Below are 27,701 nucleotides of genomic sequence, written 5' to 3'. Positions count from 1 at the left end.
AGGGAGGGAGGGAGGGAGGGAGGGAGAAATTGATATGTCATTAAGACTTCATTTAATTCTAATAATCTCATGTCTCATGAAGTATTATTGACAGTAACACAGTTCTTTAGATTCCAAAATGTTCTTTTCTGACAAAAGTAAGAAATTTTGCTCCTTTGTAAGAAAAAAGTAAGAACTCTTCATCCAGGAAGGAGTTAGAAAGGAAGGGGTTGCTTAATCAATGACTCTACTGACTGGCAACTTGGTTTCTGAATTACAAAAGGCAAAGCTACTGGTCTTTGTCAAGGGCACACTTGAAGATTAGGGTACCAAACAAAGATGCTTGGCTTGGTGCTGTCTTTCATTGTAATGATTGTAAAATGTGTCTCTCTACATCCCTTTATAAGTGTCATAAGTTCTATTCATTTGTTCATTTTCTTTATTTAGCTCCTTAACTTCATAGCTACCACTAACACATAGGAATGTTTCAGAATGGCAGATACATTTTATGGGTTCTGTTCTCTCAGAGAACCTTGCCTATTACCAAAAGCAAACAAATATAGGCATCACCAAAAAAGTGAGTGAATAAGCACATTCATTGTGGAGGAGAGGAAAGTGTTTGAAGTGTTTTTGATCACAATTGTGTTTCCTAATGGCTTAATAAGGTGTACAAGAAAAGTAGAGACATTCATTCCAAAGACAAAGCTTAAAAGGAGTATTTTGCTCAACAGCTGACTTTTTCATTACCAAACCTCGATAAAGAATTTTCTTCAAAACATAACAATTTAATACTGACATGATGAAGAGGAAATTTTTGACAATTCCCCTATCCTAACCAGTACCCTCAGGAGCAAAAACAGGTGGTGAAATTACAGTTAATACATCATAGGAGGAGCACAAGGAAATGTCATCAACGATTCAGGCAGGTAGAGCTTTAGAATAGTGCTGGAACCTCTGAACAGACTGTGGAGAGCCTTGCCGCCACAATCGCCATTTTAAGATGGCGCTGGCCTCCGCTGTGCCTAACTAGTAAACAAGCCTTGTACGCAGATGCGAGAGTGAATTCACATCTAGTCACTGACCATCTCGGGGTGTAGTAATGGGGTGATGAGCGAGCAACAAATCAGGAGCTGACACGCCACATCAGGTGCTGAAACACCATGGCTGAGGGCTATATAAGCAACCCCATTTTCCGGGGTCTGGATCTTCCCTCTTGAAGAAGCAATAAAGCTTTTGCTGGAGAAGAATCCAGTTTTCCGAGTGTGTTCTTGCCAGGGAGAACCATAGCTCAGGACAAGTGGCGCCGAGGAACCTGGGAACTTTATATCATCACACCAGCGCAAGGGAGATCACCTGTTCACTGGGTGGAATCAGAACTGCAGGACATTAAGGCTCTGTAAGGTATGTACAGTCTTGAAATTTCTCCAGAGTTAGATGCCCTTTTGATTGTTTTCACGGTGCTCGTTCTTTTTCTTTTGGTTTCATTTTGCTTCCACCGCTGGAACTGCTGACTGGTTCTCAGTTGTGGTCAGGCCTGGACAGCGACCAGTATTGCTGACATAGCTCGGGAAAACAGACCCCAAGGGAGAGGAAGGCACCTGAAAGGTAGAGCAAATACTGATCCACAACAGGAGGGAAGTATCTCCTCTGATCCAATCTTCTTCTTGCATCCCGAAAATTCCTCTCTTTTCTAGATCCCCAATGAAATGTGGTCAGGAGAACCAACCTCATAGACTACCATTTTACATACTTTATGCAAAATGTGTGTACTGTAGGCACATACATGAATATGAGTATGATAAAGGCAAATGTGATATATGCACATGACAAATAATGAGAAGATAGATATTCAACACAGGGAAGCCTAGAAACAGAGGCACAGAAAATAGGAGAAAGATATTTAAAGGAATCTTTAAAAATCAACTATTATCCCATGGTTGAGGGAAAACTTTTAGTATCTCATTGCTGCGGTTTGAAACTTTTTTAAAAAAATGTACATATTTTTAAAAGCAGTAATGATTTCTTATAAAAACACAAAATAACCCCAATAATTTGTCCAAAGAAAAAATAGTGACACAAACAAATATATATGTCTGTATACCCATGTAAAACTGATATTTTAAAACACAAGACAAATTATTTAACATCAAAAAAATTTAGACTTTGTTCTATGTCGCTACATGCCAAAAGATAATAAAACTATGGGTATAAGTTTATCAAATTGATAATTTAAAACATGGGTGTACTTAAAATAATTTATAGTATAGTGAGTATAGTAATAGGAGCCAAAATAGCAAAGATTATACAAAACAGGCCTAAACCAAACCCTGTAATGGTTGTAAAGCAAACTAAATCTATTATAAAGCAAATGAAGTGGTGATATGTATCTTTTTAAAAAAATATCCCAGAAATTTATTTGATGTTTGCTTGAATACATTTTATATAGAAAGATTGGGATTGTTTGTGTTTGGAGCCCCTGGTAAATCTCTGAACCATAAGGGTGCCATTCTAGAGACATGAGAAATGGAAACTGTAAGCCCAATATTAGGACTGCTGTTTAAGATTTGTCTCTCGTCAAATCAAGCCACTCCCTTAAAAAATGCTTGGTGTTAGAGCCACTATGTGAAAATAGCTGACATGAAGGAGGGCATTTAGATGCTGGCTTGTTGAATATTTAATTACTTGGAAATAAAAATATTCAGCTTTGAAGTTTTCAATACTGGAGAACTTTCAAGTCTAGGGTTTACAGCCAGGAAGGGCTGCTTTGTACTCCTTAAATTGGACTGTTTTCCAAAATGCTAATCTTCAGCTTTGGCTTCCATTTCTTCTGCATCATTATCTCCATCCACTTCTGCATTTTCTCTCTCAAGACGTTCTAGCTGTCTTGCAAGTTCAGTCTCATCTGTGTCTGTGACCACTTTGGGCTCCATCTGAACATTGAAAACTCCCCTCTTCTCCTCCATCTTCTCTTTGATAACTGTCATAGCCTGATTAAGGACATAGAGGCCTTCTGTCCTCTCTAGGGTCTTGTTGTCATCACATACCTGGGTGGAACTATTAGATTAATCTTGATGGGCATGGTTTCTGTAGAACAATTCAAACCTGCCCTTGGGGCTTCTTTTACAGCATTAATGCCTTCATAAGCATAGCAAGCTACTTTAATATCTGCTCGAATTTTGACTGCTTATTGGGTCAAACGCCTATTGATATTGTTAATGAGTACTTTTCTTTCATCTTCATTCAAATCTAAACTATCCAAGATAGATGGGTCTGAGACTGCATGCTTAAAGGAGGTGATATGTATCTTAAAAGACCATAAAAGACCATAATATAACAAAAGAGAAATGGAACTCACTACATCAGGGACAAGGCAAGACTGTGAGGCACTGTGCTTTTTTTTTTTTTTTTTTTATCATCTTACATACAAGTGCTCACAGGGGATATGTTTCTTCTTGACACTGATGTTTAAGTATCTTCTTATAAAAGTAAATGAAACATAAACCTAATTAAACATCAATTATACACCTTTCAATTTGCAAGACACAAAACACATTTCTCTGTCTTTAATATCTCTAGAGCTTATCTGCTGATCTTACTGAAGTACAAAATGATTGGATAAGTTGTGAGAGAGATTTTTATTACTTCTACCAAGCTCCCTAGTCATGAAGTCATCTTTTCTCTTAGATTCTTGAACAGGAAAGGTCTTGAGGATGACTGCTTTATATGTTAAAGTCCATGTTGATCAGAGACTGAAGTATTGTTGCTATGTTCTATTAATAATTCCATTTTACAGATTAGAAGTTGAGACTCACATAACTTAAATAAACTGATCAATACAAGATTTGAATGCAGGGATGTGACTCTAAGAGGACAGACAATAACTAAGGGATTCAAGTGGGAGTTTTACAAACCTAAACTATATTCTTCACTTCCATTGCCCTACTGGAGCAGCTTGAAGTCTCTATTGTGAAGAATTAATTTTTTTTTAATTATTGATACATAAGTGGTGCTGACCACAAGGAAAAATAGTGTACATTGAGACTTGTTCATCTGATCAGGAAGGATAAGCACATATCCACTAGATTCTCTAACTAGAATAGCACCTCTTGGAGGGAAAAATATATAGCAAAGTATTTACAGAATTTTCACTATTAATCACTAGATTGACTTCAGAGTATATATCATTAGAATTTGTGAAAGTTTACCCTGAGTGTTTTCAGGGCTAGTGGACTAAGAAGAATATGCAAACTCAATCTTTAAAGTGATGGAATATGACACATATGTATCTTTAAAGTATGTTGCCTAAATTCATTACAGTATATATTTTTGTGTGTATATATGTGTGTTTATATTCATGTATATGGCAGTTCTATCTGTGTGGAAGCCTAAGATTCACATGTGGAATATTCCAATTAAAAGATTACCATCTGCACCCAGGAGCTAAGGCTGTTCCACAGCCTGCTACACACAGGTCCCGCCAGAAGACAGCTGGTCTCCCAGGAGTGCTGACACAGACTTACAGGCCCACAGAAGGCACAAGCTCCAGCCAGAGACAGAAAGACCAACTAACCAGATGGCAAAAGGCAAACACAAGAAACTTATGAACAGAAACCAAGGCTACTAGGCATCATCAGAATCCAGTACTCCCACAACAGCAAGTCCTGGATACCCCAACACACTGGAAAATCACATCTTATGATGCTGATGAAGGACATTAAGAAGGACATAAATAATTCCCTTAAAGAACATGGGTAAACAGTTAAAATCCCTTAAAGTAGAAACAGAAAAATCCCTTAAAGAACTACAGGAAAGCACAACCAAACAGGTGAAGGAATTAAAAAAAAAATCCAGGATCTAAAAAATGGAAGTAGAAACAACAAAGATATTACAAAGGGAGACAACTCTGGAGTTAGAAAACCTAGGAAAGAGATCAGGAGTCATAGATGCAAGCAACTCAGAGTACAAGAGATGGAAGAGAGAATCTCAGGTGCAGAAGATATCATAGAAAACATTAACACAACAGTCAAAGAAAATTCAAAATGCCAAAAGCCCCTAACCCAAAACATCCAGAAACTCTGCTAAAGAGTTACAAGTCCTTAAAGAAAAACAGGAAAACACATCCAAACAGGTAGAAGTCCTTAAAGAAAAACAGGAAAACACATCCAAACAGGTGATGGATATGAACAAAGCCATATTAGACCTGAAAAGGGAAGTAGACACAATAAAGAAAACCCAAAGTGAGGCAACGCTGGAGATAGAAACCCTAGGAAAGAAATCTGGAACCAAAGATGCGAGCATCAGCAACAGAACACAAGAGATGGAAGAGAGAATCTCAGGTGTAGAAGATTCCATAGAGAACATCTGCACAANAATCAAAGAAAATNCAAAATGCAAAAAGATCCTAACTCAAAACATCCAAGAAATCCAGGTCACAATGAGAAGACCAAACCTACGGATAATAGGAGTAGATGAGAATGAAGATTTCAACTTAAAGGGCCAGCAAATATCTTCAACAAAATTATAGAAGACAACATCCCTAACCTAAAGAAACACATGCCCATGAACATACAAGAAGCCTACAGAACTCCAAATAGACTCGACCAGGAAAAAAATTCCTCATGTCACATAATACTCAAAACACCAAATGCAGAAAACAGACTATTAAAAGCATTAAGGGTAAAAGTCAAGTAACATATAAAGGCAGACCTATCAGAATTATGCCAGACTTTCATCAGATACTATAAAAGCCAGAAGATCCTGGGCACATGTCATACAGAACCTAAGAGAACGTACAGGCCACTATACCCAGCCAAACTTCCAATTACCATAGATGGAGAAACCAAGATATTCCATGCCAAAAATAAATTTACACAATATCTTTCCACAGATTCAGCCCTTCAAAGGACAATAAATGGAAAACTCCAATACAAGGAGGGTAATTACACCCTAGAAAAAAATCTTTTTTTTTCCTTAACAAACCAAAAAGATGATACCCACTTAAATATAACACCACCTCTAACAACAAAGATAACAAGCAACAATCACTTTTCCTTAATATATTTTAATATCAATGGGCTCAACTCCCCAATAAGAAGATACAGACTAACAGACTCTATATGTAAATATTTTGCTGCATACAGGAAACTCCCCTCCATGACAAAGACAGAAACCTCCTCAGAATAAAAGGCTGGAAAACAACTTTCCAAGCAAATGGTCCCAAGAAACAAGCTTGGTTAGCCATTATAATATTGAATAAAATTGACTTTCAACCTAAAGTTATCAAAAAAAAAAAGATAAAGAAGAACACTTCATAATCATCAAAGGAAAAATTGTACCAAGAAGAACTCTCAATTCTGAAAATCTATGCTCCAAATGCAAGGGCACCCATATTCATAAAGAAACTTTACTAAAGCTCAACGTACACATTGCACTGTACACAATAATAATGGGAGACTTCAACACCCCACTATCATCAATGGAAAGATCATGGGAAAAGAAACTAAACAGAAATACAGTGAAACTCACAGAAGTTATGAACCAAATGGATTTAACAGATAGCTATAGAACATTTTATCTGAAAAATAAAAGGATATACCTTCTCCAAAATTGACCATGCTGAGGCCACAAAAAAGGCCTCAACAGATACAAGAAGATTGAAATAATTCCGTGCATCCTATTAGAACACCATGGAAAAAGGCTGGTCTTCAATAACAATAACAACAATAACAAGAATAGAAAGCACACATACATGTGGAAACTGAACAACACTCTACTCAATGATAACTTCATCAATAAAGAACTAAAGAAAGAAATGAAAGACGTTGTAGAATTTAATGAAAATGGAGCCACAGCATACCCAAACTTGTGGGACACAATGAAATAAGTACTAAGAAGAAATAACATAGCTCTGAGTGCCCCCAAAAGAAACTAGAAAGCATATACTAGCAGCTTGATAGCACATCTGAAAGCTCTAGAACAAAAAGAAGCAAATACACCCAAGAGGAGTAGATGTCAGGAAATAATCAAATTCAAGGCTGAAATCAACCGATTAGAAAAAAAAAAACTATACAAATAATTAAAAAATCAAATTTCTCAAAGCTGATACTTTGAGGAAATTAACAAAACAGATAAGCCCCTTAGCCAGACTAACAAGAGGGCACAGAAAAAGTACCTAAATTAACAAAATCAGAAATGAAAAGGAGACATAAAAACAGAAACTGAGGAAATAAAAAAAAAAAACCCATCAGATCCTACTACAAAAGCCTATACTCAATGAAACTGGAAACTCTGGATGAAATGGACAATTTTCTAGACACCAGTTACCAAAGTTAAGTCAGGATCAAATAAACTATCTAAACAGTCTCATAACCCCTAAAGAAATAGAAACAGTCATTAATAGTCTCCCATCAAAAAAAAAAAGTCTAGGACCAGATGGGTTTAGTGCAGAGCTCAGTCAGACCTTCAAAGATTGATGCAAAAATACTCAATAAAATTCTTGCAAACTGAATCCAAGAACACATCAAATGATCATCCACCATGACCAAGTAGGCTTCATCCCAGGGATGCAAGGCTGGTTCAATGTACAGAAATCCATCAACCTAATCTACTACATAAACAAAATCACTTGATCTTTGTCAAAAGAGTTAAAACCATACAGTGGGAAAAAGACAGCATTTTCAACAAATGGTGCTGGTTCAGCTAGCAGTTAGCAGGTAGAAGAATGCAATCCATTCTTATCTCCTTGTACAAAGTTCAAGTCCAAGTGAATCAAGGACCTCCACATAAAACCAGAGACACTGGAACTTATAGAGGAGAAAGTGGGAAAGAGCCTCGAACATATGAGCACAGGGGAAAACTCCTGAAGAGAACACCAATGGCTTGTGCTCTAAGATCAAGAATTGACAAATGGAACCTCATAAAATTACAAAGCTTCTGTAAAGCAAAGGACACTGTCAATAGAACAAAAGGCAACCAACACAGTGGGAAAAGATTTTTGCCAATCCTACATCCAATACAGGGCTAATATCTAATATAAACAAAGAACTCAAGAAATTAAATTCCAGAGAATCCTATTAAAAATGTGGTACAGAGCTAAACAAAGAATTATCAACTGAGGAATATTGTATGGCCCAGAAGCACCTAAGGAAATGTTCAACATCCTTAGTCATCAGGTAAATGCAAATCAAAACAACCCTGAGATTCCACCTCACACCAGTCAGAATGGCTAAGATCAAAAAATCAGGTGACAGCAGATGCTGGCAAGGATGTAGAGAAAGATGAACACTCCTCCATTGTTGGTGGGATTGCAAGCTGGTACAACCACTCTGGAAAATAATTATATCAAAGCTGAGCCAAATGTCAAAGATTTTCCTTGCAAGATTCAAAGAGACCATAAATGTGAGCTGAGACTACAATATCCTGTAAAACATTCAATCACCATGGATGGAAAAAACAAAGTATTCCATGATATAGTTAAAAAAAACCAAAAAACCAAAAAAACTTCAAATCCAACATTTCTACAGAACATGCTAGAAAAAAAGTTTCCATCCCAAGATGGTTAACTGCATGCATTAAAATACAGGTAATAAAACACCTCACACTAGCAAAACTAAAAGAAGGGAAACATAATACATACATACAAACAAACATATATACATACATAATACATACATACATACATACATACATACAAAGACACACACACATTCACCATCACCAACACCAACAAAATACCAGGAATTAGCAATTATTAGTCATTTTTTGATAGTTATGCTGAGGCTAGCTTTGCTATAATGGTATTTAATTCACAGGGATATTGTGTTGAGAATATCACTTGATCATCAGTAATTCCTCAGAATCATTTGTAGTATTGTATTTAAAACCCAAAGTAGTTTTTAAAATAATATTGCTAATATTACTAATAGGAAATTAATAATATTGCTAAAACTACTTTAAAGCAATATTATTCCCAGTAAAACAACTGGAAATAACTTGTTTTAAGTAATGAGCTCCATGTGATGTGTTCCATGTTGGGCTGTCTTCCCATGTAATGTGTTCTGTGCTGGGGCTGTCCTCATCCTGTTGTCGAGTCATCTCACTTTTCTTATTTTCCTCATTGCATTCATTTTATTTCCTTCACAACCATCTCCCTGGGTTTTGGTGTTGCCTTTCACCAATTGATCCCATTGAGCTGGAAGCATAGTATTAGAACTATTTTAAAAAGCCTTGCTTGTTCTCTTGCTGACTCCTGCAGATACCCTTACTGCTGCTGCTTTAACCTAAGTGTGTCTTCCATGAGAGTCACAGATTAGATGGTGTTAATCCTAAGGAAAAAGCTGCTGATATCAGTAAAAATAAAAAATAAAAATTTTAAAAGACTTATTTAAGAACAAAGTGCTTCTTTGTCAAAGATCAAGTGTCTGTAAGTGTGTGGTTTTATTTATGGGTCTTCAATTCTATTCCATTGATCAACATGTCTGTCTCTGTACCAATACCATGAAGATTTTATCACTATTGCTCTGTAGTAAAGGGATGTATTGAGGTCAGGGATGGTGATTACCCCAGTTGTTCTTTTATTGTTAAGAACTGTTTTCACTATTCTGGATTTTTTTCCCTTTCCAAGTGAATTTGAGAATTGCTCTTTCCATGTCTTTGAAGAATTGTGTTGGGGTTTTGATGAGGATTGCATTGAATCTATAGAATACCTTTGGTAGGATGGCCATTTTTACTATGTTATTCTGCCAAGCCATGAGCATGGGAGAACTCTCCATTTTCTGAGACCTTTCTTGAGAAACTTGAAGTTATTGTCATACAGGACTTTCACTTGTTTGGTTAGTTCCCTGAAGATATTTTTTTATTATTTGTGGCTATTGTGAAGTCTGAGTCTCCAAAGAAACTGGAAATTTCCACTTCACAGAATAACAAAATTAACAAAACAAAACAAAACAAAACAAAACAAAACAAAACAAAAAAACAAAAAGAAGGATGTGACACCTAGAAATCCAAATAATTATTAGTTCATACTTTGAAATCTGTACTACACAAAAATGGAAAATCTAAAAAGTCATGGATTTCTTGATAGATACCCTTTAGCAAGTTAAATCAAGATCAGATAAAAATAGACATATAATACCTGAAGAAATAAAAACAGTTATTAAAAGTTTCCCACCTACCCCCCTCCCCAAATTACCAGGTAAAGACCGTGTTAGAGCAGAATTCTATTAGATTCTCAACGAAAAGTTAATGTGAATACGCCTGAAACTATTCTATAGAAGAGAAGAATGAACATTGCCAAATCCATTTTCATGAGACCACAATCACACTGATACCCAAACCACACAACAATTTCACAAAGAAAAAGAATTATAGATCAATTTCCCTTATGAACATGGATGCCAAAATATTCACAAACGCATCCAAGAACACACCAAAAACATCATACTCCATGATCAAGAAAGGTTCTCCCAGAGAGGCAAGGATGGCTGCACATACTGTCAATGAAATCTACCACATAGACAAACTGAAATAAGACACCAATGACACAAAACAAATTATCATCTCATTAATTGCTGAAAGAGCTTTAGACAAAATCCCCAAAACCCTTCATGATAAAAAGTTTTGGAGATATTAGGAATACAAGGGACATACATATAAATAACAAAAACAATTTACAGCAAGCATATATCCAATATCAAATTAAATGGAGAGAAACACAAAGAAACTCTACTAAAATCAGGATCAAGACAAGGCTGTACACTCTCTCCATATCTATTCAATATAGTGTTTGAATTCCTTGTGTGAGCAATGACAACTGACAGAGATCAAGCAAGATACAAAATTTAAAGGAAGAAGTCAAAGTATTGTTATTCACAGATGATAGGATAGTATGCATATGCAACCACAAAAATTCTACAAGGAAATTTGGACAAATGGTAAACACCTTCTGCCAAGTGGTTGGATATAGGATTAACTCTAAAAATTCAGTAGCTCTCCTATAAATAAAAGACGAACATGCTGAGAAAGAAATCAGTGAAACAACACCCTTCACAATAGCCACAAACAATATGAAATATCTTGGAATGATCATAAGTAAGCAAGGGATAGTGTTTCATGATTAAAAACGTCAAGAACATGAAGAAAGAAATTGAAAACTATATCAGAATATTGAAATTTCTCTCTTGCTCATGGATTAGTAGAATTAACACAGTAAATATGGCCAGATTCAATGTAATCCCTACCAAAATTCTTTTAATATTAAAAACACAATTCTTTTAAGACTCCTTAAAGGACAATACAAATTTCAAATGGAAAACAAACAAACAAAAAAACCCAGGATAGCTAAAACTATCCTGAACAATGAAAGAACTTTGGGGGGTATCAGCATCCCTGATTTCAAACTCTACTATAAGTCTACATAAAATTACACAGGATTGACATAAAAATATACAGGTTTAACAAGGGAATTCAATTGAAGACCTGATATCAATCCACATACCTACGGACAACTGATTTTTCCTAATGATACCAGAATACATTATGGAACAACAACAACAAAAAATCCTCAAGAAATCGTGCTGCTACAAATAGATCCAACTCTACACATAAGTCAAATTGGTTTAAAGACCACAACATAAAGCAAGACACACTGAACCTGATAGGAAGAAAGTGGGAATAGCCTTGAATGCATTAATATAGAAGATAACCTCCTGAGCAAGAATACCATTAGCATGGGCACTAAGATCAACAATTACTAAATGTGACCTCATGAAACTGGAAAGCTTCTGTAAGGGAAAAAACATAGTCAATAGGGCAACACAGCAGCCTACTTAGTGAGGGGAGATTTTCATTAACTTCACATCTGATAGAGTGCTGATAGCTAAAATATATAAAGAACTCAAGAAATAAGATATGAAGATAACAAATGATCTAATTTTAAAAGTGAGGTCCTTATCTAAACAGATAATTCTCAATAGAGGAATCCCAAAAGGCTGAGAAACACTTAAAGAAATATATAGCATCTTAGCCATCAGGGAAATGCAAATAGAAATGAGTTTGAGATTCCATCTACACGTGACTTGATGACTAAGATCAATAACACAAGTGGCAACTCATGTTAGCAAGGATCTGAAGTAAGGGGAACAGTCCTCCATTGACAGTGAAAGTGTAGATTTATACAGCCACTATGAAAATCAATATAGCAGTTCTTCAGAAAATTTGGAATAGATCTACCTCAAAATCCAGTTATACCACTCTTGGGCATATACCCAAAAGATATCCTAACACAAGTACACTTGCCTTAACTGTGTTCATAACATATTTTTTCATAATAGTCAGGAACTGGAAACATATGGTTGTTTCTAAACCAGAGAATGAACAGAGAATATTTGGTATATTTATTTACTGGTGTGTATTAGTTGAGTGTTTTAATAATTACAACATGAAATTTGCAGACAAATGGATCAAACTGGAAAGGGTCATACCAAGTGAGGCAACACAGACCTAGAAAGACAAACATGGACTCAGTTTTCAGTGGATATTAGCTGTTAAGTAACAGATAGACATGCATCAATCCACATCCCCAGAGAGGCTAAGTAACAAGAAATGGAAATGCATTTATCTCTCTGGAAGGAGAAATAGTACAGACTTTGTGGGTGAGCTGAGGAGAGGAACAGGAGGGATCAGGTGGGGGATGAAGCGATGGAGAGACAACTAGATGGGGAGAGATAACTAGAATTAAGGAGCATAAAAAGGCAATGTGGAAACCTAGTTTAGTAGAAACTTTGTGGTGTCTGTGAGGGTTACCCTAGTAAGGACTCCTAATAATGGAGGATAAGGAGCCTGAACTGCCCATCTTCTGTAGCCAGAGAAGGCTTCTAGTAGTATAATTATGCTACCAACCCATCAAAAACCCTCGATCAACAAGCTGTTCCATCTGCATGATATTCTGGGGCAATGCTGGCTCAGAACTTGTAGAAGTGACCAACTGGTCTAATCTGAGGCCTATACCACAGAAAGCAGCTCATAGCCAACACTGCCTACATGGTCAGGAACTGGAAGATGAATAGCCCAGAGACCTGGGGTAGAACCAAACACAATTGGGGAAAAATATCAGTGATATTATCCATAATATTATTCATAGATTAGTGTCTAGCCCAATCATTATCAGAGTGGCTTTCTCCAGTGGTTGATGGGAGCCAATTCAGACATTAGTCAAAGCTCAGGGCAGGATTGATAAGTTAGCTCAGTGACTGAAAGCTCGTCCTGGCATGCCTGATGATCTTAGTTTTATCTTTGAGTCCCACATGTTGGAAGGAGAAAACTGTGTCCTGCAGGCTGTTCTCAGATCTCCATACACATGCCATTGTATGCACATGCACAAATACAAACAACCCCCCAACACACACAAATAATGAATACATAAATTGTAATAAAATTTTAAATAAAAATGTATAGGCAACCTAGGTGTGAAGAATACCTAAAACACCAGCATTACCAAATGTGTGTGTGTGTGTGTGTGTATGTGTATGTGTGTGTGTGTTTGTTTTTTCTCCAGTTTGCCCTAAAGATATATCAGAATCTTCAGACTGGATAGTTGGTTTTGTTTCAAATGGTTCTTGAAGTTAATCTGGTGCACCCTGTGGGATGACAGTCACACTTGTGAAAGATGGCTCCCTCTTTTGGGAGGGGGAGGGGAAGGGAGAAGGGATAGGAGGTTTTCGGAGGGGAAACGAGGAAAGGGGATAACATTTGAAATGTAAATAAAGAAAATATCTAACAAAACAAAACAAACAAAAAGATGGCTCCTTCTTGTTGGCACATGTCCAGAGTGCCCATTGCATTAATGGACATATAGGCTCACAGACAGGTGGTCTAGAGTCAAAGAATAGAGTCAGCTGGAGTGTCTCTCATTAACTTGGCCTTCTTCATCTACTTCACATGGAAATCACAGAACAGTAAAGCCAGTTTCATGTAGGGAGTCCATTCACTCATTCTACCTTAAAGTACTCCTATAGAAACTGTATATATTTCTTTCTCATAATATAAAAAAATACAGAAACCACTAAACTTACTCAAATTTGACAGCCTAGCTCCCCCCATGTGTGTTCTGTTTGGTAGCTGTCATTCAAGGAATTGCCAAAGATATAAATTATATGAAGCCAAAAAGTTAATATTAATGGTAGGTTTCTTTTTGTTTGTTTGTTCTTTTGTTTTGTTTTGTCTTTATACTATTGACAGTATTTAGAAAAGAACAGCCTGTCTGTGCTGTATGTAAGGATTTTAGTTACATTTATTTCTTTATTGTGGGGTGTGTGTGTGTGTGTGTGTGTGTGTATGTGTGTATGTGTGTGCGTGCACATGATCAGGAGTATGTGTACATTAGTGTGCACATCTGTGTGTGTGTCATGGTGCCCGTGTGGTGAAGAGAGTACAAACTGTAGGGGATGTTTTTCTTCTTTCAAGTGGGTTCAAGGAATCTAAGTCAGGTCATCAGGCTTAACACCTAAGAAAAACTTGTCAGCACTCTGTCTGTTTTTAATTCCCATGTTACATACCTTTTATTTAGTTAATAAAAGAGAAAGGAACAAAAGATAAACTACAAATACAAAACAGTTGTGTGTTTCCGGGACTCACTGAGTTAATTAGGATGCTCTCCACTGGTCTTCTGAAACATCAGATGGTGACAAATGGATCACTTCCCCTTCAGCAAGTACCAGGTAGTAAACGCCCTCTGCAGAAGTCTTAGCTTTAAATGAAGTCAACTATAATCACGTGTTTGCTGAAACTCATGCACCTGTAAATGTTATTAACTTTGCAACCTACTTGGCATATTTAATCACTTAGTTTACAAACTAAGACGAAAACACACTTTTTTGTTTCGTTATATTTTGTTTTTTGTCACAGTCAAACACAGGGTCATTAGCTCCAGGCTTCGGGTTTCATGACACATCTTTAGGTTTATTTGTGGTTATTTTCCTTAGGAGGCTGTCAGTTGCTCTCTCTGCACTTGCTTTATTGATATTTAGAGAACAATGGCACTTCAAACCAAAGAACTATTTCAATAGCAACACATAATTAAAACAACACCCTAAAGATGTGCTGTATTACTGGAATCTGAAGATTTAGAAGTCACAAACAAAAATAGACTCCTTCGCAGCTTGAGGTTGCTAAAGAAAATTACCTGTTCTTTTGTAAAAATCTATTTAAATCAGTATTTCTAATGGTAAAGAAACCGGTGATGTTAAGTGTTTATAATGGAGAGGTATGTGGGAGGAAGATCAGGTAATTATACAATACAAAATGACATTAGATTCTGAGATCAAGTGCAATCATCACCATTTATAAGCATCCTTCAAATAATTAATAATTTAATGTATAAATATGTGTCAAACCTATTCTTTAATTCTCTTCATAGTTTAAATAAATAAAACTGCTTTATTGAGATGATCATATGTGGATAATAAAATGTGGCATTGCACAGGTCTTCATCACCTTCAGTCTTATCTTGCTGCTGGTGGAGAACAGGAGAATAGCAGCTATGCTGCTGAAAGATCAGCATGAAAAGAGGACAGGCACCGACATGGGAAGGCCATGCAGTGTGGTGAAGCTTTTGATAAATTATGGAGCAAATGCAGTTAACCAAAGAGGATCTGAAGAACTAACACAGAGATCCAGGCAGCTGGTTGTATACAGAAAAAGCAGCCATTTATACACAGGGTGGTTTACCATCCCTGTGAACAATGTTCACAGGTAAGCATTAGCAATCTGATCCCTCCCCACTTGTAGTATGGCAAGTCAGTCAAATTGAAATCACAGAAAACAGAACTCTGGAAAGATTTGTGTGGACTCCTTGAAGGAGCCTAGAAGAAGTAAATCATACACAGCCATTCCAACTTCCCAGAAGGAAAATATACTGGGAGGTGATTTTAATTTCTCAGCAAAAGCTGTCTAAGGCATGGAGATCTTTGGAAAAGAGCAGTTATCTGGCATGTGGAATGGTCAATCTCAGCGATATTTATGGTCCATAACTTTTGTTTGGCTTCCTCTTTGGGAGGCTCTTTATAGAAACTGACATGAAAATCCACAGTACTTGGAATCCTGCCTTGATTTATGCCAACTTGCCTTTAATACATGAAAATCAGCTCACCTAGCTACACAGAACAATGGGGTCTATACAGTTCTGGGCGTGGCAGAGGGAAAATTTTGCCTCTCACACCAGCAGTGCAGCCTCTCACAATAGCTTTCTGCTCAGATTGGTTTTCAAAAGCAGCATTGTGGAGAAGATGGGAAGTAGTCATTGATCTATTAGACACTCTCCAAATCCATCTGTATGGCTTGACACGTAAGAAATAGAGACCTTAGGAAAATAATCCTGTGGACAGAACAGGAGCTTCCAACTGGGAAATGGCAAAATGTGAACTTCTTTGTGCCCTGAGCTTTTAAGACAGCGTCTAATTGCCATAGTGTTCCACTTATAGCCACTCATGAGAGCAAAAGTTCCTCCATAGCCTCCAATTGAAAAAAAAAAAAAACAACTTTTTAAATCCTAAACACAGCACAGGGTGAATGATGCTGTAATATACAAGAGATGTGTGTCTGGAGATTAAGTCAGGACAAGAACCCATCTCCCTTCTTAGTCCCTGTTCCTACAGCTGGGCCATAGAATTTTCTTCAAGAGCAAACTGAACAATCAGGTCTTAACTCATGTGGTTTAATTTGTAAGAATCAAAAATGAAAATAAAAAGCTCAAGTCAATTCTTGACAGGCGTCTTGAAAATGTAAGTCACTGCCATGATCTGATTTCCTTGGTAATGTGAGAATAAGCTAATAACCTTATCTTTTTAATGGAGGTCAACAACAAGGTCACATTAAAGAGATGACTTTGCCCATCTATGCTTTGGTACTTCATCTGCATTCAAAACTGAGATAGAACAGCATCTGTAATTGTGGTATCAGATTTTTTAAACTACTGATATTTTCATAAATTTACCTTCCTATATATCGCCATGTGAAACTGGTATACCCATATATAAGTTTCCTGAAGGTATTGTGTGTTTTATTTGTACCTTAACTACACACACATACACACACACACATACACACACACATATACACACACACATACACACACACACATACACACACAACATATAAACACAGACAGCACACACACACACACACACACACATTTCTGCAAGTTAGTTGTATGACATTATCCTTTCAATCTTAACCATATTAATGTATATAAATTAGTTCTTAGTTTTAGATGTTTAAAATATTTAATTAATAGTTTATAACATTACTCTACAAACATTCCTCATTCTAATATATATATATATATATATACATATTTGTTTATCATTTCTATAATATCATTTTATATAAACAATTACATAAATAAGTAATCTTCTATGTTTTTACATTTTAAGGTCTAAAAGTCACTGAAGGAAAATCCCAGACTCAAATAATATGTGAAAGCAAAGAGCATTTATTCTGCAGAAACAACCAGCATGAAGGGAGGTCATTTATTCATACAAAATGGTTGTGACCAGTTAACCTCACAGGCTCCTTTTAAGCCCAGCTAGGGGGAATTTTAGGGATGGTTAGGTATCTTTAATATGATTTGCTAGGTAAGCAGCAGTTACTTTAGTACATATTTTATTGGCCACTATATTAGTTTTACCACTTTTGGTCAGGTCTTACAGAGACTCCGGGAACCCTCTCAGTCCTTGAGCTGGGTGTCTCTCTCAGGTAGATATCCAGACCATTGCTCAGTAGTGACCTTTGCCTTCCTCTTTCAGAAACTGAAGTTTAATGTTTAACACAGGTGTTTGTTCTAAACTGAAGAGAATTAAGTCCTCTCAATGTGTACATGTGTAAAATTCCGTGGTGTTTTACAAGCATGTATTGTGCCTTGTTATGTATAAAAATTCATGTAATGGTGTAAACACTTGAAATAATTAAATGTCATGTGGCATGATCAGCCATGACATGGCATAATATTATATGATGTGATTAAAAAAGATAAATTAAAAATAACATGTAAAATAAAAAAATTGTTTTTAAAATCTTATTATTAAATGATACATAAAGAAGATTACTGCCTTATCATAGCCCAATTAATGATTTCAACCTTATGAATTCATAGACATGATACATATTTAGCATAAATATAGAAGTTATACTTCAGATTTGAATTTCTACCTTCTCCTAAGCTAGTGATTTGTAATATAGTACAATTTTTGAAGGCAGTCAGTATAAATGTCTGGGTAGCCAGCTGTGAGGCAAAGATGAAACATATTGTGTAGTGAACTGTGGAGCTAAGCAAGGATGCTTTGTAGGCTAGTTGAACTAAGTTCATTTGCGTTTGTGATATTTTTCACTTATGATGCACTCATTGACACACAACCCCATTTTCTAAAATGTAGAAAAATGCTACTTTACTTATATAGTGAGAAGTGGAATTATAAGTATGTAAATATTTTGTATTATGTCTATTAGGTAGATATCATTTTATAATATACATTGTGTTCTATCATATAAACTGAAGGCAATAAAGACAGTAATATGTATAAGGCAAGTGATTCTGAAATAATAGAATTAATAAGCCATAACACACTCTCATCATAGTTAGAAAAAAAGCACTCTATTGTATTATAAAATCATAAATTATGGCAAATCTTTTAAGGACACAGATAAAGGTCTCATCATTCCCTCATAAGATAAAAGTTTGAAGAACGATTATTACTTTTAATTGGACATCAATAATATACCCTTAATATTTTAATAATGCTAAGAGAGCTGAGAAATAATCTAATGGCAATAATTTGGTAGCATACAGAAAGCTAGATGTTCACGTAGCACAGAGAAAAAAAGTCAACCTGCAATAATATCTACCAGCGTTCTAAACTAAAAGAAGTCTCATCAGAAGGACTATGTTCAGGAATGCCAGATTCGAAAGGAATGAAGAGCTGATGGACCCGTGGAAAGGCACAATCATCTCAGGAGTCATCAAAGAATTACCAACAGTTCAGTTAATGCCACTTGGATGTGTCTGTGTCTTAGTTATTTTTTGTTGTTGTTGTTGTTGCTATATTTAAAAAGTAAGTAAAAGGAGGAAGGGTCTATTTTGACTTATTCTTCCAGAGGGGAAGACATCACAGTTAGTCTGAATAGTAGCAGTAGCAGGAAGCTGATTGCTTGATCATAATACATACACTCTCAGGAACAAGAGAGTGAACTGGAGATGAGCAAGGCTACAGAGCCTCAAGGTTCACTCACACAGTTTCCCACCTCCTAAATGTTCCACAAAGGCCTCAAAGCCAGAACTGCGAAGCATGTGTTAAAACACATGAGCCAATGCTTTGTATTTCACCTTTAGACAACAATATATTACAATATTTTTTCTGGTACAAAAAGCTTGAGGAAATTTATAAAATATATAAAAACATTTATTATTTGCAGGAAAATATGTCATCAAAATAAGAGTGGATATAAACTCGATAAAATATAATTAAATTGAGATATAATTGTGGTAAATATTAAGTGAATGTTACAGAAGATTTTAGTGCTTTAAGCATTCAGTTGTTAAATTATGTTTGTTTGGCACTGTTTAAATAACTTTGCATACTCAATGGAATCAAATGTAAGTAATAATTTTAATTCTGTAGATCAATAAATTTAATTAGTAGCATTTTATTCATGTTTAAATACTTAGGAAAATTATTGCTCAAGTTTTATGAACCCAAAACATGCTTTATAAACTGCAAAGCTAAGCTCAATATACACAAAAGATACAATGAATATCAATTTTAAATCCTCACATATCAAGAAAGAAATAAGATACTACTAATTTATATTTCTACATTTAATATTATGTTTTTCAAGTTACAAAATAAATGCCTTATTTAGTCAAATAAAACATTTAAATTTGAGCAAAGTGAGAGATTCACATTCATCTCAAATCTCCCACAAAAATCACACTCAAATTGGGTAATGCATATCATCACCTTTACAACTTGTTCTTCTTCATTTTGGTGCCTCAAAATGTACACATACAGGCACTTGTTTCTTACCCAGTATCTACCCATACCAAACTCATAGGTTTTCAAGTTGCCTTTTCATGTTTCATTTTAAATAGCTGTTTCTATATTACCAGATATTAATCTGCTCCTTAGTAAAGTTAGAATTTCTAAATCTACACTAGGATCATTTTCCTGCTTTTTTTTCTTTTCTCTCCTCTTAACTCACCTTCTTCCCTTACATTTTTTAGTCACACCACGGTTAGACATCAACAGAATAATATACATCACAAGTGACATGATAGATCTCACTGAGGATGTAGTCCATGTCACCTTGAAACAAATTGCACCAGTAATGGAGATTTAAGCTATTATAGCTAATAAGATATTCAGTTCTTATACACTATGGCTGTACAACTTTTTCAAATATTCCAAGATATATCCCAAAGATCCGGTCAAACTGGATGGCAGAAAACCTCAAAAGGTCTCAGTCCTACGTAAAGAACTAGAGACCAGTGAGCAAATCAGGATCAGGAGAGGTAGTCTTCCCAGGGAAAGACATATTGATTAGCTGTCCAATGCCAAAATTGAACCCTGACAACATGCATACAAGTAACATGATATGAACTAAAAAGGTTGTATTTAGGAATATACATGCATACACAAATATATGCTTGCAATAACAACGAAAATGAGAAACCATAAATCAGAAGAGAAGCAGGGAAAAGTATGTGGGAGAATTTGGAGGAAGGTGAGGGAAGGAGAAATGCTAACTACATTGTAATCTTAAAGTTAGAGAATAATAGAAGACAATATTTACTATAATTGTCATTTTTAAATGCTAAAAACCATCACATATGAAACAAAACAAGTAAAGTTTTGTTAACTTGCTTGAAATGCTCCAATTTATATTTGTTTCAGATAAACATTGTATCACAATTATTTCTGCAGGAAGAAAAACATTCTGCTTTCAAATCTGTGTTTAGCAGAGGCTGAAAGAACACTAGGATTCATGCCTCTGGCTACTCAACAGATTCCAAATTGTGATAGGTTTGAGGTAACTTCCTCAAACCACTTGCATTTAAAGTTGCATGGGCATAAGCTATAATCTAGTTCAGATGCTTCATTAAGATGGGGGAAATGAAGTCTCAGAGAGAAAAGGGAAATCGCCCAAAGTTTCATAGCTAATTACAGTCAAATATATGATTCTACTGCAGCCTAGAAATGCTTCTTGTTTGTTTTCTCAATATTAGCTTTCTCTTGAAATGCTAAGTTGAGCTAAAATTTCACTGGCGATACAGAACATTTAAGAGATTACACAGTTACTCAATGTCCTAAAAATGAAGGCTTCCTTCAGACCTGAGATTGGAGATTCCTTTGAGGGGGCATGTGTAGCCTGAAAGATTTGCACTGGAGAACTACTAGCTCTTAGCATATAGACTATAGAATAAATAGCTAGAGCAATGTCCTCGCAGTTGAGAACATCTGCTCATCTTGTAGAAGAGCCAAATCCAGTTCCCAAAATCCTCACAGGTGGCTCATTCCAGTTCCATGGGTTCGGATGCCCTCTTCCAGCCTTTGAACACTGGTGCACACATAGTACACATACAGAAATGCAGGCACACGCATACACATCAATACAAGTTCAGATTTTTTTAAAATAAAGATTCAGTAACGGCATATTTCTCTCCCATGTAAGTTAAGCACAGACCCTAACATGAACCCTACTCTTCCAGAAAATCTTTAAATAGCATTATAGAAAGCACACCTAAATCAGAGTATGTGTTTCTCAAGTAGCATTTAGGGGAAGTACCCCTTGTATGGGACACAAGCTTCTTTATTAGATGGTAAATAATTGTCTTCCACTATAGTCACAAAAATACTTTTCGTGACTCTCAAACCACATCTCAAAACATTGACTGAAACCTGTTAACGTGTTTCCCTTTCCCTCTTTTCCTATGGGCAGGAGAGATAATGGGAGGTGGTCCTGAAGATACCTTGATGCTTTGGTTGGAATTGTTTTGATACATAGAATTAGAAGCCATTAGACTTCTACAGAATGTTACTACTTGTTACATTATAAAACATATTGTACATATCTATATCTTCCAATGGTCTTAGCCGAGCCCTTGGAAAGGGAAGTTTGACCACCACAAAAAGGGTAGGTGACAAACAGGTTAAGAACCTCTGCTCTAATACTCTGTCACACTACTAGAACTATGTAACCCAAAGGACCTACCTTATATTACTGTGATTTTGTTTGTTTGTTTGTAGCTAAGCTTTGCTTTCACACTAGGTAACTCAAGACAAACAAATGCATTGTATTCAGCATATTATATTTGCTACTTTTCTGTTGCTTTCATAAAATGCCCTATAGGGAATAGTTTAGCAACCTGACACTATATTTGGCTTGTGCTACACACTCACATTCTTCTTCAAATAAAGTGCTTGACAACTTAAGACCTATTAGCAACCCATAACACTTGCCTGCGCCCAGCTGCACAAATACTGTATTCCCAACATACAGTGAGTTTCTGTACCCCTTAAAGTCCATCAAATTTAGATTCTATTCCATTTTTCCTTGGCTATTTGTAGTTACAAGAGTCAGCAAGCCTATCTGCCTTTAAATGGTTTTTGGACACATGCTCAGTAAGGCAAACTGTTCTCTAATCAGACTTCTCAGGTTAGAATTCCTTATCTATAATCCACACCTCTGTGTGACTGTGGACACACAAATGTCTTCATGTAACCATTGCTAAAATAGAACATGTCACCTGGTGCAACTTGAATCTATATTCCACTCATATTGACCAAAATAAATTATGATATTTTTCTGATTTTGTGTCTCTGTCTGTGTTCATGGTAAGAATCAAAGGAAAGGCTCTGTAGTTAGAATGTCTCTACTTGATCAAATAAGTACACTGTTTCCAAGCAGAGGTAAGATTATAGAGGAATTTTGATCCAGCAATATGGCTACTCTGATCACATCCAAAGACCTTCTAGGTCTGGATGATCTGGATGAAATTCAGACAGGCCTTTAGTACACACCTTTAATCCCTCTGGCTGGAATCCTCTAGTATATGCATTTAATCCTAAACAATGATAGCTGGTTGAGGACAGACAGTGTGACTAATTAGAGAAAGATTTAACCGAATGAGTCAAAGATAGGATGCACCCAACTCTCAGGCCAAAACTTTGTTAAGAGCATCACAGAGAGGGTAAAAGCAGTTCAGTTATCACTTGAGTGGAGTTGAGATCAGTGCAATGAGTTTGGAGTCAGTGCCATGAGCACAGTGTATTTGAGATTGTTTTTGACTTTATGCAGTTCAGTGCAGGTCAGCAGAGGCAGTTGGAGCCAGAGAACAAGAAGGAGCCAGAAAAGTTAGTTTGAGGCCATGTAGAGCAATGCCGTGAGAAGCTGAGAAAAGCTGGATTAAAAGTTACCTTGGAGAGGAGTTGAAGTCAGAACAGCTGAGTTGAACCAGGCAGATTTAAGAACTAAAAGGGATGAGCTTATTCAGCAGGAAGTCTCCAAGATGACAATTACATCTGGTGAATAAAAGTTACTCTTACACAAGATCATTGAGATGATGAAGCTAGAAGTTCTGATTCATAACGAGGTCTAGTACTTGCTAATTCAGTTTGAAAAAAGTGGTACAAACTACTGAGTTTACATGTTTTCCTTCCTAAAATAAGAATGTCAAACACTATGAATTTGCACTGAGATTACAGCAGATCATCCAAGTCTAAACTTGGTGGCTGTACTCTTCTACTGGAATAAGAACCAGAAGTACCTGGATGAGAATTGACTTTCTTGATAAGGACATGCTCTATTAATATGCTTCCTGGATTTAGTATATCCTGGACCAGGAAAGATGAGAATGCTTGAAGCCTGGCTGGCCTCACCATCTCCTGTTATCTGTGTCTACTAAGCAAAGCCCTTCATATTATCCTACTGAATATCATTCTTGTTTCCAGCTCTCTTTACTCTAGTTTCCTTCTACTTTTCTGTTACTTGAAGTGGTTCCTCCTGTGTGGCCAGGGCAAGGCTCACACTCACAATCCACCTATGCAGCTGGGATTACAGATGTACACTAACACACCTTGGAAATTCTTGCTTAATTTCCTTATAGCTCTGGGGAAACATTCATTGCTCAGCCCTCAATTGATGGCTGAATTCAAGAAATGGAAACATTTCTTCTTTTTAGAAACTCAATGAATACATATTGTGTGAGTTCCTTTGTGATTGGGTTACCTCACTCAGGATGATGCCCNCCAGGTCTATCCATTTGCCTAGGAATTTCATAAATCCATTCTTTTTAATAGCTGAGTAGTACTCCATTGTGTAAATGTACCACATTTTCTGTATCCNTTNCTCTGTTGAGGGNNATCTGGNTTCTTTCCAGCTTCTGGCTATTATAAATAAGGCTGCTATGAACATAGTGGAGCATGTGTCCTTCTTACCGGTTGGAACATCTTCTGGATATATGCCCAGGAGAGGTATTGCGGGATCCTCCAGTAGAACTATGTCCAATTTTCTGAGGAACCGCCAAACTGATTTCCAGAGTGGTTGCACAAGCTTGCAATCCCACCAACAGTGGAGGAGTGTTCCACTTTCTCCACATCCTCGCCAGCATCTGCTGTCACCTGAAATTTTGATCTTAGCCATTCTGACTGGTGTGAGGTGGAATCTCAGGGTTGTTTTGATTTGCATTTCCCTGATGATTAAGGATGTTGAACATTTTTTCAGGTGCTTCTCTGCCACTCAGTATTCCTCAGGTGAGAATTTACTCACTTATAAGTGGATATTAGCCCAGAAACTTAGGATACCCAACATATAAGATACAATTTGCTAAACGCATGAAACTCAAGAACAAGGAAGACCAAAGTGTGGACACTTTGCCCCTTCTTAGAATTGGGAACAAAACACCCATGGAAGGAGTTACAGAGACAAAGTTTGGACCAGTGACGAAAGGATGGACCATCTAGAGACTGCCATATCCGGGGATCCATCCCATAATCAGCTTCCAAACGCTGACACCATTGCATAGACTAGCAAGATTTTGCTGAAAGGACCCTGATATAGCTGTCTCTTGTGAGTCTAGGCCGGGGCCTAGCAAACACAGAAGTGGATGCTCACAGTCAGCTAGTGGATAGATCACAGGGCCCCCAATGGAGGAGCTAGAGAAAGTACCCAAGGAGATAAAGGGATCTGCAACCCTATAGATGGAACAACATTATGAACTAACCAGTACCCCTGAGCTGCATATGTATCAAAAGATGGCCTGGTTGGCCATCACTGGAAAGAGAGGCCCATTGGACTTGCAAAATTTATATGCCCCAGTACAGGGTAATGCCAGGGCCAAAAAGTGGGAGTGGGTGGGTAGGGGAGTGGGTGGGGAGGGTATGGGGGATTTTTGGGATAGCATTGGAAATGTAAATGAGGAAAATACCTAATAAAATATTAAAAAAAAAAACTCAATGAAGCCATAAAATAGTTTCAGGCATTTAAACCTCTTCAACTAAAACAAGGGTTAATATTGCTATTATCATTTGTAATGTTCTAATGACTTAATACCCTTAGCATCAGAAATGCCAGCAGATATAATTCAGCCACATATCACAGAAATGAACAAGGCTAAAGGCAAGTCGGGGAACTTATACTCTTTGACCACACTTGGAATGATGTTGGGTGATGGTTCAAGATTTACATTGAAGATGATTACCTCATAGAAATGAGATGGTGATCAAAAGCTTGGGTATGTAATGTTAATATCCCAGTTTGTTTGGTTTGTTTGGTCAGCATATAATCAGGTTGAATATCATCTTGGAGTATTTTCTCACAACTTCCCCTAAGAGCTGTGGTGATGTTGAAAAGATTGCTGCGGCTACAGAAGGACTGCCATTTCTCTTAAGGTCTTCATCCATCAGGTGAGTTGTTCCTTAGATGAAGGGAGTGAGATGAAAAGAGCTCAGGAGAACTCAAAAGAAACAAAGAACAGAGTGAAAGAAAAAGTAAAGTGAAGTACTATAGGTCAAGGTCGGTCCCTCCTCTATGCAGATGCCCACAGGGACAGAATTTTTGCTTACATTATTTTTAATTAATTAACTAATTAATTGATTTATTTATCATCCACCCTCCAACTACTTCACATCCCATACCTCCTCCCCACTCCCATGTCTCCACCTGGATATAACCAACCCTACCCGACCTGACCTCTAAATTCCCTGGGGCCTCCAGTCTCTTGAGGATTAGGTACATGATCTCTGAATGAACACAGACTCAGGAGTCCTCTACTGTATGTGTGTTGGGGGTCTCATGTAAGCTTGTGTATGCTGCCTGTTTGGTGGTCCAGTGTTTGAGAGATCTCAGGGGTCCAGATTAATTGAGACTGCTGGTCCTCCTACAGGATCGCCCTTCTTCTCAGCTTCTTTCAGCCTTCTGTAATTCAACAACAGGGGTCAGCTGCTTCTATCCATTGGTTGGGTGCAAAGATCTGCATCTGACTCTTTCAGCTGCCTATGGGGTCTTTTGGAGGGCAGTCATGCTAGGTTGCTTTTTGTGAGCACTCCATAGCTTCAGTCATAATGCCAGGCCTTGGGACCTCCCCTTGAGCTGGATCCCACTTTGGGCCTGTCACTGAACCTTCTTTTTCTCAGGCTCCTCTCCACTTCCATCCCTGTAATTCTTTCAGGCAGGAAAAATTACAGGTCAGAATTGTAACAGTGGGAGTGCCCCCTCTCCCTGATTTGATGCCCTGTCTTCCTGCTGGAGATGGGCTCTATTAGTTCTTTCTCCCTACTGTTGGGCATTTTATCTAAGGTCTGGCTGTCTGTATGTAGAAAAATGAAAATAGATCCATACTTGTCACCTTGCTCTAAGCTCAAGTCCAAGTGGATCAAGGACCTCAACTTAAAATCAGATACAGTGAATCTAATAGAAGAGAAAGTGGGAAAGAGCCTTGAGCTCATTGGCACAGGGGAAATTTTCCTAAACAGAACTCCAATGGTTCATGATCTAAGATCAAGAATTGATAAATCAGACCTTATGAAACTGGAAAGATTCTGTAAGGCAAAGGACATAGTCAATAAGACAAATTGGTAACCTACAGATTAGGAAAATACTTCACTAACCCCACATCCGATAAAAGGCTAATATCCAAAGTATATAAAGTACTCAAGAAAGCTAATCACCAAAGAAAACAACAACCCAATCAAAAAATGGGATATACATTTAAACAGAGATTTCACAACTGAGACATTTCAAATGGCTGAGAAGCACCTAAAGAAATGTTCAAAGTCCTTAGTGACAGAGAAATGCAAATAAAAAAGATCCTGAATTCCACCTTACATCTTTCAGAATGGCTAAGATCAAAACCACAGGTGACAACACATATTGGAGAGGATGTGGAGAAAGAAGAACACTCCTCCAGTGTTGGCAGGATTTCAAAATGGTACAACTACTCTGGAAATCAATCTGGAGGTTCCTCAAAAAATTGGAAATAAATCTACCTGAAGACCCAGCTATACTACCCTTGGAAATATACCCCAAAGAAACCCCACCATGCCACAGGGACATGTGTTCCACTATGTTCATAGTGGCCTTATTTGTGATAACCAGAAGCTGAAAACAACCCAGATGTCTCATGACAGAAGAATGGATACAGAAAATGTGGTTCATTTGCACAATGGAGTACTACTCAG

At 36.9% G+C, this 27,701-nt stretch overlaps 1 pseudogene; it reads right to left on the bottom strand.

Moving 5' to 3' along the window:
- Positions 1-2,777: 2,777 nt before the first annotated feature.
- Positions 2,778-16,274, bottom strand: LOC110306103 (annotated as a pseudogene).
- Between the last annotated feature and the right edge of the window lie 11,427 nt (positions 16,275-27,701).

Source organism: Mus caroli, chromosome 2 (assembly GCF_900094665.2).
Source record: "Mus caroli chromosome 2, CAROLI_EIJ_v1.1, whole genome shotgun sequence".
NCBI classification, from domain to species: domain Eukaryota; kingdom Metazoa; phylum Chordata; class Mammalia; order Rodentia; family Muridae; genus Mus; species Mus caroli.
The sequence above is the reverse complement of the archived record's forward strand: the minus strand, read 5'-3'. Positions and strand labels throughout refer to the sequence as shown.